Source organism: Rissa tridactyla, chromosome 6, assembly GCF_028500815.1.
Source record: "Rissa tridactyla isolate bRisTri1 chromosome 6, bRisTri1.patW.cur.20221130, whole genome shotgun sequence".
In the NCBI taxonomy this organism is placed as follows: Eukaryota; Metazoa; Chordata; class Aves; order Charadriiformes; family Laridae; genus Rissa; species Rissa tridactyla.
Genome location: NC_071471.1, coordinates 20,132,660 through 20,144,732, shown reverse-complemented (window position 1 = coordinate 20,144,732; position 12,073 = coordinate 20,132,660). Strand labels below are relative to the sequence as shown.

Sequence of the window (12,073 nt, the reverse complement as noted above, 5' to 3'; positions counted from 1 at the left end):
GCAGCTTTTGCTTTTCATCCCACTCACACCCTCCCACTACAAATTCTGTCTGAGCTAATCCTCCTTCTACAGACGTCAAAACAGGACATAAGTATTACAGCTACTTACTGCCAAAATGTGTTCGTTTAATATCCCATTACTATTGTAATACTGGCACAATAACTTATTATATGTGACAGCTTTTGCAGTTAGTCAAGGATAGAGCCACTTACTCTGTAGTTGTTTCATCCACATGAAACTACATTTGTAAAATTTATAAAAGAGAAAATTTAAGGTCTGAACCAGATGCTCATGTCAGACTACAATGCCAGACAAAATAAAAGGTTTATAAGGTCATCACGCACATTCTTCCCACCCTGTCATTTCCATTGTCCCAGCTTTTATGTAAAGTGATCCATCCAGAAATTCAGGTTACCGTAATTACAAATCCATTGTTTAACCCCTTATTTCCTAGCATTTTAAAAGATACTTTCACGGATATTTTTTTTTTTTCATTTTTGTTATTTTTAAGTGCAACACTCTCCATGAAGCCAAGACAATCTCCATGTCAGAACACACTTCTGATGAAAAGTCCACGCTTGTCAAAAGGTGCAGGATTACTCTTCAGGAACCTGCAGCGCAGAAATACACCAAGAAGTCTGTTCAAGGCTCTAAAAATATTTACGTTAAAGTGTATACAATGGAAGGGACTGCTCTCAGATACACCAAAGACAACAGACACCAAAAAAAAAGATGAAGTCTAGAAAGTTACTCCACTCCAGCCACAGCCTATCGACCAACAATAGACGACAAAGTATCGGCCCACTGGAGAGGCACTGCAGCTCTGCAACAGCACCGTTTTGTTTGCCAGCCGAGGCTGGTAAATCCGAAGTCTGTCATCCCAGGGACTCCGCGGGGCTGCCGAGCCCGTGTCGGGCTCTTGCCTCGCATGACGCGTACACGCACCGCCGGTCCGAAGCCGCTGAACTGCAGCGGCCGCTGACGTGCCTCGCATTAAGCCCGTGAGTGCCGAGCCCGGGTCTCTGCCCGCGGGGACCGTCCCGGAGGCAAACTTTACCCGCCGGGGCCTCGGGGAGGCGGCCAGCCTGGGTGCGGGGTCAGCGGCCGCCGGCCGAGCCCCCCCGCCCGCCGGGCCGGTTCGGCCCGCGCTGCCGAGCCCGCCGCCGCCCGCAGCCCTCCTGCTCCCCGGCCCCAGGGGCGCGAGGGGCTCCCGGTGCGCGGGGCAGGCGGGACCGCAGCGGAGCCGGGCGCGGGGCAGCCGCTCCCTCCACCCCGTTAACGCCCGGGCCGCACCCCCTCTCCCCGGGCGTCGGCAACGAGGGCCCGCCGGAGCCGCTGAGTATTTAACGGAGGGAAACACCGTAGATACAACCGGGTCCGCACCGGGGCAACCCGCCCGAGCGCTCCCCCAGCCGGGCAGGTGGGACGACGCCCCGCCGGGGGGACCCTCCCGCCCGCAGCACCCCTTTACCTGCCCCGCCGCGCTCGGCGCCTCCTCCGGGGCCGGAACCGGAGCCGCTGCCCGCCGCCACGCCAGGGCTGGGGCTGGCAGCCCGCCCCGCGCCCGGCTCCTGCCAGCGCCGCCCCCGAGCGGCCGCGCCGCCCGCCGGCGCCCCCTGCCGCTCGCCGCCCGCCCCGCAGCGGGGGGGTCCCCGCCCCGCCCCCGGCTTCCCCGCCGCGGGACGGGACCGGGCCGGCCGCGGTTCCCACAGCCGGGCGTGGGGCGGGGAGGGACGGGAGGGGGCCCCGCCGCTGGCCGCGGCACACGCGGTCCGCGGGCCGCCCGCCAAGGGGCCGGGCGGGGTGAGGCCGCCGGGAGTGGCTTCTTCAACGGGCAGCGCTGCAGGAGCCCAGCGAGGGGCTCCGGGACCAACAGCGGCATCGAGTCCCAGTTCCCACGTAACTGAGCCCCGTTTTCCAACTTCCTGCTGCTCCCAGCGTTCGAGTAGATGGCCGTCAGTTCCCTGGAGATGCAACACAAACGTCTAACGCAGCTGAGGAAAATGGTTACTGCTAGTGACTCCGCTCGCAAATTCTTCTCCACTTACCGGGAAGTGCAGCTGGAAGTTGTCACGGCCCTCTGTAAGAAATGCCAATTTCAAGTCTCTGTCAAAGGAAATTCCACGAATTTCAATAAAAAGATAAAACAAACATATTCCCTTGTATAGCTGATGCAAGTGAAGTCATTTCACAGCTTACAAAGTATTCCCCAGGATTTGTTGCCAACAAAGAAGCTCCCAGCTGATCAGCCTTTCCCCTCGCAGGGGCTCATTCTGCTCTGCCAGCAGGAGCTCTTGTTCAGTCCTTCAAACTGATCATCTTTCAAATACACCGATTTTTCATGCATACCTAAAACAGGTTCTAAAATTAATTCTGCAGATTTGGAGAATGCCTTAATTCCCTTTCCACACCTACTTTGACAAGTCTATGCAGAACCTATGCAAATACTGAGTGATCAAAGCAGACGCACCGATACTAAAGAGTTGGCACCAGTGTTTATGGCAAATGGCTGTAGGGTTTTTTGTTGTAGTCAGGAGCCACCTGAAAGAGCAGATGTGGTTCACATACTCCTGTAGTTCCGCTTGCAACCCTGGATACTTCTGCCAGCTTCCAGCTGCGTTGTCACGCCGCCCTGCCAGCCAAGCTACTTATCTGCATGGCCTCTATTCTTGGGTCATGGCGACCGGTGGTCACTGCCCCGTAAATAGCAGTATGGAGCCAAATGGTCTTTCTTTGATATTGCACATCCACAGAGCCAACATACCTAGTAAAAAGATCGGGCGTGTTTTTCTAGCTTGACTAGTACTTTTGCATGACTAGAACGATTTCGCCCGGAAACATGCTGAGATTCTCCATCTTTTCATTTGGGATAAGAAGTAGGAATTACTCTAGTTTTATCCAACAGACTGCGCAGTGGTGTGGGAAGTGGTTGCCCAGCTGCAGATCAGGAGACTGGAGCCTTTACCAACTGCTGCTCTTCAAAATCCATACCCAGAGACGCTCCGCAGCACGATGGTTGGCCTGCCAGCTACTGCTGCACATCAGATACACAGCCATTGCTCCTCTTCCCTGCTGCCAGCATCACATCAGAGTACAGCTAATCCATCATAATGATTTTCTTATTTTTCAGAAAGCCAGTGCTGACTATCTGAAAAAGAATGGTTTGCGGGAGAGTAGAAGACAAATTATGAGACCCTACGTGTTGAATGGTGAGACTTCTGACTGCTGTTCACTAGATCACTTTAGGGCACGTTAGGCTTGCATAATGCCCGACATCAGCACAAAGAAATCTGGCCTTTCCCTACCCGGAAAGCAGAATACATGCTTTACAGAAAAATCATCTCCATATGGAAACAATGATTTACCATGATAGCAAATGCTTGCCACAGCAGTTACATTTCCCCTCCATCCCAATTCACAAAGGATTTGGGATTCGGGAACTGTCAATCTGTTCTCCATGTAATAAAAGGATTTAATTTTCTTCACAGAATGTTTTTGCTTTGGAGAATAAAATGCAGTTTTCTATACACACAAAAGAAATCAACTTCATTAGAGATAGTCATTATGATATTTATAATACAAATGACTATGTACTCAAAAGTTGTTCATATCCTGAAAATTTCTCCACAGAAACCCCATATACTTGGATTTTAAAGGTGAAATTAGAGGAGACAAACCAAATACTCACAGGCTGGAGCAGCTGCAGCTACTGTCCTTTGAGCAGACTTGGAGTTATGCACAGTCCTGCCATAGCCCCTCATTTGTCAGTTGGATCTACGTTCTCCTGTATGTACCATTATGCATCCAGTGATCCTCTCATAGTGCAAACAATACTTCATATCATCAGAATTTGCTCTTCTGGCAATAATTGTAAGGATGTCCTTACAGTAGAACGGATTAGCTATGAACTAACAAAAATTCTGTTGCATGAACTGAATAGTAACCATAAGCACGTATGGATGCTAAAACTGTGAGCTTGCTCGCTAACATCCACCAGCTGCTACTGAGAAAATTCACAATTATGTGTGGTCAAAACACTGCAGTGTTCCTGTGTCTGACCTCAATCCCAAGAGGTAAACTGACAACCTGAATTATAGAGGACAGGTCATAGTGAAATGCAGCCCCATCACCCAGGGAGGACAGTTCTAATTTTATAGTTTACTTAGATTTTCAAGCTCCTGATTCTAGTCCTGGCTTTTTCTTGTCTTTTTTTTTTTTTTTTTTAAGGAAAAAACACCAAACAGTTTCCAACTGGGTGGTAGGGGTTTTTTTCCTCCCTCTCCTTCATTTCTAGTCACAAAGTCAGAACAACTACACATCTTTCTGTTTGCCAGGGTTTTTGAATAGGAGATTCTTGGGAGAAGGTAACGGTTGGATCAGGGCTCTCCTGCAGACAAATTCTAACACACTTAGTACACAGTCAGGTATGTAACTATACAGTATAAGTTAATTCAATTTCCTGTTTAATCCAACAGCTAATACTTGCGCAAGAAATGAGAATCAGGCAGTAAGCCCAAAGACTTTATCCAAAATACCAGCTAGATCCCAGCTACTGCTCCTAAAAGCCAGGACAACCATGGAGTGTAGTACATAGGCACAAGTGAGTGGGAAGAGAGAGAGGCAAGTCACGGCTCTACAGACAAGTTTGCAGTCAATTTTCCTCATAAAAGAGGGTTTCGGGCATTTCTAAGCTCTTGTACATTTGAACTATATGAGTATTTTATACAAGGAAATATTTGAATAAGGTGTTTCAGTTCTAGGGTTACTTTTTCACTCTAACAGTTTCGTGCCCTATATGTTTGTAGGGTTTGGTTTTTTTCTTCTTTTAAGAACACAAGAGTTTCAGTGGTCTGAATCAGACTTTCAGTTCCATTGTTTGACTTTGGCTGGATTTCTCAGCTGCATGCCTGAATGCTTTAGAGAGCTCTGACTTTCTATCTAGCAAAAGGTCGCTTCTGACAATACCCCATTCTTAGCAAGCACAGTTTTCAGTTTGCTAATTACTGACTGAGATGCTTTGTGTCTCAGTCCTACTGCTTTTAAGTATTTAAAGAAACAGGTGACAGTTCTGGAAGGAAACCCCTTTGAAAACAGTTATTTCTGCCTGCTTTTTGCCACCATACATACCTGAAGTCTCATGTCACCTCTTTCAGTTGCTTTGTGCATGTTCCTGCGTCAATCCAAGTGTCTTGTGGCATATCTATCCAATGCCTGACAGAATTTGCCCTGGTTTTATAGCTTTGAGTGCCTTGATAACTTGTGTATATTTCAACATTATATTCCTATAACCTCCTGGGATGCCAATATTGTTACCCATTAAATTACCACACTCCCAAGTCTCATTGGATCTCTTGGAATCTTTTAATAATGTCATAACCATTGGTCTGGATATAGTGCCACAGCCACTTGCCCGGATTTCTGCAGCTCTTCTACTGCATTACAGCAGCTTCTGTTTTCTTCAGAGGCTGCCTATTATCTTATTTGTCAGCATTTCTACATATACGGCTTCACAGCATTTAAATTTTCTCTGCAGAGTCACTCAATTCAACCCTCAAACATGCTATTTTGCAGTGTATCATGTTCATGTTAAACGTTATGTTTTCATCTCTTGCTCTCAAGCTTAACTTCCTGATAGTATCATCACACTCAGCCTCATCAGTTTCAGCAGTAATCAAGCAATCAGCAATTAACAAGGAATATTATCACATATTTCATTATTTTTCCTCTACTCTTTTACTGGTTGATTAAACCTCAAACAATAATTACATATTCTACATTGTTTCTAGGTGGTATTAAACAGACACAGCGGAAGATGCCTTATCTGTCTGTACTTGCCAATATTCCCCTTTCTTCTGGATAGCATCATAAATAACCCTGTTTATTTTCCAGAGTGAACAGAAGACCGCTGTTTGCACATGACTACGTTCTGGAATATTAACAGGTATATAATACTCCTTAATTTGGAAAATCATCAGATTTAGTTGCAGGATTTTCAAAAATAAATTAGGACCTCTGAACAAATAACTTGAACAGTTAATTTGGCCCATTACTTCCTCCTCCTTCCTTTTCCAAGCCCCACTGTCATGAGGCTCGATGCATACCAGCCATGGGACTAAAATACAGGCATCTCATCCCAGCAGGACCCTACGTGGTCACAAGAGGATTGCCAGTGCATGTCAGAATAACAAGGACCAGTTAATCAAGTCGTTCAAGAACAACACAGTCAGCTACCTACAAAGGTAGTTTTAGTATTCGTGGGGTAGGTATCACGAAATGGCAATATTCCACATCGCGTTCCAATTGTGCTTTTTCTAAATGTGCAAACAGGGTGTCACATTTTGAAGAAAAGAGCTTGTTGCCACTTCTTCATGGAGAAATTACTGCTAGCAGCAGAAACCACAAACTAAATTTGGGGCTGAAGTTTTTGAAAGAGGAAGTCTGTGTGGGACCACACTCATGGAGGAATGTGTGCAATATAAATAGACTTTATAAGTACACTAAGAAAATACCCATATCATGCATTAGTGATTTCTCCCCAACAGAAAACCAAACACCTGTTTCCACTTTGCAGACATTTGGCAGCAGTCTTTGTAGCCAAATTTCTTCAGCACGGACATGCTAGCATAAACCACGGTATGGGAACCATAGATCTCATTTTGCCCAGTGCCACTGGAAAGGAAGCGTAAGTGACTTTTTTTTTTTTTGGCATAACGCCTTATAACACATCATAAATCAGTTCTGATCAAAGAGCTCCTGTTCATAATTCACACTTCAAAGCAGTTCTAAATAAGATCCTACACTCATTTGAGAGCATAAACAAGTGACTCAAACTCTACATTTTCTCACCATCTAAGATCTGTTTTAATGAGTATTGGTTACACGGATAATCAGTTATTCTATTTATAGATTTTTATCCAGGTGTTTTTCTGAACACCTATCCAAGTTTGAATAGCACATATAATGAGACATGACAGACAACTTCTTGAACAGCAGCCTTAAACCAAAATTAAATGTTAAGGAAGTTTGCTCTTAAATCACCCCACTTTGCTACTCCAAATATTAGCCAGCAGTTTAGGGCTATGAGATGGAAACCAACTTGGAGAGAGCACCCACCTTTGCCATGCTAATAGGTGCCCTATTTGGCTAGCTTATTATTTCACCTATTTAAAGCTCCATTTGGCAATTTTCCACTAGGATTAGCTTCTGAAAAGAAACTCCACAAAGGGTTTAGCATAGTCCTCCGAAACACAGGTCTCAGATTGTCTGAATATGTATCATTGCTTTTATTTGCATTTCAAACAACTCAGATGAAAGTACAAATGCCCTAAAAGGCAGCAGGTGCTTAGAAAAAGCCTCAAAAACAACCCTTAAAATAACTGCATATATACACAACTACTCTCCAGTGTCATTTATGATCCCAAACAGCTCCTTCTGTCTCCCTGGAATAAGGGAAGCCATTCTTACGGTGCTTAATTGGTTCTAAGGGTAACCAAGTCCAGCTGCTCTGTCTAGCAAAGCTGCACAGCTGCCTTCTCTCAGTCCAGAGGAGCTGAGGAGAGGGAAAAAAATGGAAAGTACCCACCACTTCAAGAGCTCCATTCCCAGGGTCTCACAAACCTGACTAGAATCTGGATTGGAATTTTAAACAGATCCCTTAGGAGCAGCAATCGGCTTCCTAGGCAACCAGGGTGGCCGCATTGCTGCGTTGCTTACATGGAGATAGGAGGAAGGGGAGGGGTGTGGAAATATATATATAAAATTGCCCTTATACGCTCACAGGAGGGTTTCCTAGTTCAAAAATATTCTTGCTGCAAGCTGTGATTTTAAATTCAGACTCAACGTGCCAAAGTGGTAGGCAGTAAAGTTATTCAGAGTGACAGCTTTTAGCCCTTCTGTTGCTGGGTGAGTTGGGACCAGATGGTTAGATGCCAGCAAAACTGGCTTTAGAGTATTTGAATGCTTCCCAGTGCCTAAGGAATGCCCAGGTACCTAACTGGAGAAGATTTCTGACCCTTCTTGTGGGCAGAACTAGAAAGAGTTCTCCACGAAGCGAGGTGAATTTTAAGCACATTGTACTATCTCCCTGTTGTATTTTGTTCTCAGGGAAGCTGCCAACTTTAAAAGTGTAATTAGGGAAACATACCTAGAAAAAAAAGCCCTCAGCACTGACATTATCACTGCCAGCTTCCTTATTACCTCATTCTCTGATATGCTTCAAACCTGCTCATGAGGGACCCCAGCCAGACATGAAAAGGGAAGGCTGTCCCTCCTCAGCCATTGTCCTTCTATTAAAACCAATACCAAGGGTGCCCATGTAGCAAATCATGTCCCACACTCATGTCCAAAATCTCAAGATGGGAAAAGACTTGAAATACTTAATGGAGATACACACAGAAGCTCATGCTGACATACAAATACTATTCATACTGTACCCTTGTCACCAGGGAGGCAAAAAATTCACATGGAACAGGACATGTCAGTCTCCTTAGCCTATAGCTGGTAACACCAGTTTGCGTTAAAGCCAGCAGGTATAACTGCATTTGGCATACCGACCTGATGTTCCATCAGGAAAGAACATACACATGAATACAGAAAACATGGGTGGGTGTAGCAGAAGCAACATTCAAATAAGAATATTCAAGTTGTTGCTACTTGAAATATGAACACCACATAATTTTGGTATCTGAGCATCTTAGCTTACTATTTCTGTGAACAAATCCATTGGCTGAGAATGCAAGACGTGTAGTCTGGAGCCATGTCCTAGTTTAAGTAAAGATAAGTAGTACTGCAAGACCCACCTTCACAAAATTTTAATCCTTACTGCTTAAAATTAACACTGACTGATATATTGTGAATCAGCAGAAGGATGCTTCTACACACGTACATGCACATACTGCTAGGGCAGATGAACTTCCAGTATAAACACATACAACTGCTCCAAGGCAGAAATAGTAACGTACTAAGCAGATATAAAGCCAGACACTTCAATATAATTTATTTCTAACTGTATTTAATATTCATGTCAGGAATACATCTCATTTTTAGGGCTCAATTCTTCTGCATTAACATATAGAAAGCACCTCCCCAGTGTGGTAGGAGTAAATAAGAAAGCATGTAGAATTTAGAGAGTGACAGTTGTGTAGTGTTTTCTCAGCATGACAGAGGAAAAGCAGTCAGTGTGGCTAAGCCGGGCTTCTTTGTTTCTATACCTACATAGGTGACATATTTCAAGTATTCATTTCCTCCTCACTACTTTAAGGTTTATCAAATGAACAAATCCAGTAACCTTAACAGTAGCTCAAATCCTCGGAGAACTTGCTTACAAGGAAGAGAAAAAGCCATATTTTAATATATGATTCAACCTAGATGAGCCTGCTGTGAACATCAGTGAATGAGCAGGCAAAAGACAGTATTCCGAGAAGATCTAGGTAAGGAAACTGCAATGTAACACTGCCTGATCCCTTTCAGGTCATTTAAGCCTCTTCTATTCTTACAGATCTTCACCTTGTACATTCTGGGGAGGGAAAAAAAAAAAAGTCCCCCTTCTACTCTATGCCTCTGGACTCTTTAGCCAGTTAATTCCTAAACACAGAATCACAGAACGGTAGGGGTTGGACGGGACCTCTGGAGACCATCTAGTCCAACCCCCCCAAACCTTCCCTTGCCTTTTTTAAGAGTCTAGAATTCTTTGTTTTTCCACTAGAATTCTTTGCTTTTCAGACACTACACAGCTGAAGCTTCAGGGGTCAAAGCCAGAGCTTCATCAGAATTAGGTTTTGACAATATAACTGAAATAGAACAGAAACCTGGAAATAAATAGCAGCTGAAAATAAACGTGCACACAGTCAGATGCATGGACTTTTAGGGAAGAATTTCTAGACCCCAGTAAGCTTACTTAAATACTGAGGTGATGGGCCAGAGTGTTCTGCACTGCTTAGGCAGCTCAGAATAGCTGAGAAACTATCAAGTAGGGCCCTCTCCCAAGTGTGAATTCCTAAGCCCATTTCTAACATCATTTTCCTAACAGAAAAAGAAAAAGCATCCTAGGTCCAACTTGCACTAGTAAAGCCCTAGACAGATCTTTATTTCTGCTAGAGCATGAAGTAGAATTGGCAGGTCCAAGAATCATGATTTGGAAAGGTGTTCACAGTTTCTTGCCATTCAATTTTTGTTAATGATTTATTAATACCTTACTACAGCCTCATAGCTCATAAGTGTCCTTACTCTCCTGAACTCTAGAGAAAAAAAAAAAAGAGGCAAGGGCCAAGATACTAAGATGAAATGCAACAGCAGGTCAGGAGATGATGCCTTCCCACAGCTGAAGTTCCAGTACATGCAATGGGATGGCAACAAAATCTACTTCAGTGGGTCTGATGATTGCTTGAAAAAAGCTTTTGAAGTGCTCTGTAAAATGATAGATGCTAAAAAGGCTACTTGGAGACTACCCTTTATTGCATATGTCATAAAGGGAACTGTAATACTTTTAGTATTTTTTTAATATGTTAAAGACAGCATTTATTTTTTTTAGGTTAAACGAACAAATAATAGGCCAAATGACGGCCCTATCTAGCATGAATACGGACTGTCAGTATTCAGTGTTCATGAAGGGTGTCTGCCAGTATAAATCACTTGTCATTGTCATCCTGAGAACTCAGAGGGTTGTTTTTTTCCGAAAAACTGTGACTTCTTTGTCTCGTTAGGTTTTGCATACAGCTAACTAGCATGTTTCAAGGGCAGGACAAGATCAAGAAAAGATGGGAGGGTATTGAGTCAGGAATGTGAGAGAGACAAATGAGTTGTGCACTGTGTGATGATAAAAAAAGAACATTTGATAATAGTCACTCCGGAGAATAGCTAAATAACACAAATTGTATGCATGAGCATCATATTGCCCATAATGAAAAGAATCAACCAAGCAACGGCCCAAATGCTTATTAGCTCAAGTACATGTCTGAAAACAAACATATTCATATGAAAAGAGCTGTCAGTAAGAAACTGATTAATCCCACGATCCCAAACGAAGAGTGACCCCAGCTGCAATAGTCTTAAGAGCTTCATTTTCAGATATAGGAGAGGCAGGAAGAATTTTACTAATGCTCCCCAGAAAAAGTTGCAGGCCCCCTTAAATGTGAATTAGGGATCACACTTGAGGGATCATAGGTCCTACCTAAGGATAAAGGCCTGAGCGATTCATCAAACTACTTAGTTATGTATAGCACGATGAGGAATACATGCCATGAACCTTACCAACCAGACAGAAAGTGGAGTATGAAATAACTCTCAGTCTATCACTTGTTCAAAGGTCTACAAACATCTCCTGATTTAGAACCTCCTCTCCATGTCTGTGCTATAGGAGGACTGGGGTTCGGATCTTTATCCCAGCACCAAACATTTATACACATTGTGAACTGTAGCCCAAGTCTGGAGAAAAGAGAGCAAGTTGCCTCTCTCTCACTGACAGTCGTTAAAGGGAGCTCTCACTGGTTTCACAGCTGCAGGAAACCAGGGGGCTATTTTCCTGACAGCCTTCAAGTGGAAAGAGTTTTCTATTTTGAGACTTTCATTACCTTTCCCCACTTCCAATGGTTTGATATTCCTCTCCAGAAGCATGAAAATAATATTAGCCACTGAAATTTGTCCTTCTTTTTATTTTCTCAAAAAATGATATTCCAAAATTGAATTTGAAATTGAAACAGTGTTTAAGTGATTTCTTTTTTCCTGTATGCAGTGTCAGTCTTAGTAGATTCTTAGAGCTTTTTAGGTAGCCTGTATTGGTTGTGCTTATTTTGTAGACTGATTTCAGACACACAAAGAGAACTCTGCCATCTCCCCAGTGACCTCAGTGGGGTTATTTCAGGTTTACATCAGCATGACTAAAAGGAGGAGAATTAGCCCTTTTTAAAAGTCAGATAGCAATGAATGCCTCTTGCCCACAGCCAAGTGCAAGTTCTGAATGAGGAAAACATCCTTACATTATTTATCCTTACATATTTGAGTTCCACTGAACTGCTGCTAATATTAGGTACATGTTTAAAGACCATTAAAAAAAAACAACAAAAAACCAAAAAACAAT

At 43.8% G+C, this 12,073-nt stretch overlaps 1 protein-coding gene across 4 annotated transcripts in view; it reads right to left on the bottom strand.

Annotated features, from left to right (window-relative positions):
- PXYLP1 (2-phosphoxylose phosphatase 1) overlaps positions 1-12,073 on the bottom strand; it is a 115,131-nt gene that overhangs the window by 57,458 nt on the left and 45,600 nt on the right. Inside the window, exon 1 of one of the 4 annotated variants that reach the window (XM_054206553.1) lies at positions 2,049-2,160. The exons of 1 other annotated variant lie outside the window; for it this stretch is intronic. The gene's annotated coding sequence lies outside the window, so the exon portion shown is untranslated. Of the gene's footprint in view, positions 1-1,471; positions 1,590-2,048; positions 2,161-12,073 lie in introns of those variants that run through there. 2 more of the 4 variants (XM_054206550.1, XM_054206552.1) reach the window with 2 other exon arrangements.